Source organism: Mastomys coucha, unplaced genomic scaffold, assembly GCF_008632895.1.
Source record: "Mastomys coucha isolate ucsf_1 unplaced genomic scaffold, UCSF_Mcou_1 pScaffold23, whole genome shotgun sequence".
In the NCBI taxonomy this organism is placed as follows: domain Eukaryota; kingdom Metazoa; phylum Chordata; class Mammalia; order Rodentia; family Muridae; genus Mastomys; species Mastomys coucha.
The window spans coordinates 78272308-78273969 of NW_022196906.1; the positions used below are offsets into that span (position 1 = coordinate 78272308).

The window sequence follows — 1662 nt, forward strand, 5'->3', positions numbered from 1 at the left end:
TCATAAAATCTGTCAGTCAAACCGATTAGTTCTGGGTTTTTATTTAGGGGAGATCAGTAAGACACGACAATGATGATAATTGACTATTTCATTGTTCATTATTATTGTGTTTTGTGTTTCATTTCTTTAAATTCAATTTTAGTAGGTTCTATATATTTAGAAATGTATTCATTTCTTTCAGATTGTCCACTTTGTTAACATATTTTTACTCATAATAGTTCATTATATTTTATGGTGTAAATTACAATGTATTCTTCACATATTTTTTGTTTGTTTTTTAAGAATAGAAAAAATAATTAAAGCATCAAATTGTACAAATTATAAATCTGTTCCAAAATATATTTACATTAAATAAAGTACGCATTTCAGTAAGAGGTACAGTGAATGACTTTGCATTCCGGGAAACTTCACATTTAGGTAGGGTCAACATTCGTGGAAGAAGCTAAGAGAATGTGCATCCAATCACAGTTTATAGCAGGTTTCTTATTGCCAATCTGCCAGTCACATGAAGCATGTCATTACATCACTTGTGCAGGATGCCGATTGTTGGGGGAAAGGAAGCAAGCGCTATATCCTCAGTGGTGAGTTCATTACTACTTCCGAGGAATTCCACAGACAGCCTAGACTGCGGTTTCAGTAAACATGCTAAGGGAAGCAGACCGCTCTCTCGAGGCCCAGACACACTTTCTTGCTGTATTATGTTGTTCGCAGTCAGGAGGGTCTTCTTCAGGACAGTATGGCCACAGGACTGGGACAATCCCAAGGGGCTGAAGAGGAGTATGAGGATGGCGAGGAGGGCTACCTCGAGCTGTTTCACATCAGAGACAACTGTGAGGAAGGAAGTCCTCAGACCTGCGATCTCTCCTCTCATCATCTGGCATAGCGTTTGATGTATTCAGCCCCTTTGTTCTGAAAATCCTCCTTGTTCCTCCAATGACGTTCTGCAGCTTCAAAATTCAGTGGATCATCAAAATTCAAAAGATCAGTAAATGAGTTTAATCCTGGGCTGGTGAGATGGCTCAGTGGTTAAGAGCATCGTCTGCTCTTCCGTAGGTCATGAGTTCAAAATCCCAGCAACCACATGGTGGCTCACGACCATCCATAATGAGAGACTGAAAAAGAGTTTAATCCCCAAACAACATCTTTTCCCGTTCTGATGGGAATCCAGCCAGTGCCATCAATTGAATGTTCTCTTAGTAAACTTAGACGTATTTCCCCTGTTTCTGTGATGTTGGGGTGCCAGATTTTAGTCAAGCATTTCACCTTGGGAGGCACCATGTTGTAGACATCGGGAACTTCGGTTTCAAACTGAAAATTTCCACCCTGGTAGTAACCCTCATCTGGGCTTGTAGTCAGCTGAAAACAATGAAGCTTGTTTGGATCAGGAAAATGTACCTTTAACAAGCAACTTGTTTCTCACAGGAACCCTCCGAGAAGAGTAGGATGTGCAGGCTGATGTCCGGGATCCTATGCATCCCGCTTCAACCTGCTTGCCGGCGTTATCATTACTGCCACCTTTCTTCTGAGCACCGCGAGTCAGGAGTGAGCTGGCACCCAAAACCATGCCCGGCGGCGAGCAGCGGCATGGAGTTGCGCTGGCCTTCCCCTCACTTTTTTTTTTAATTGTTGTTGTTGTTGTTTTTTTGGTTTTTTTTTTTTTTT

At 41.5% G+C, this 1662-nt stretch overlaps 1 pseudogene; it reads right to left on the bottom strand.

The window, feature by feature from the left end:
• Positions 1–870: 870 nt before the first annotated feature.
• Positions 871–1506, bottom strand: LOC116073492 (annotated as a pseudogene).
• Between the last annotated feature and the right edge of the window lie 156 nt (positions 1507–1662).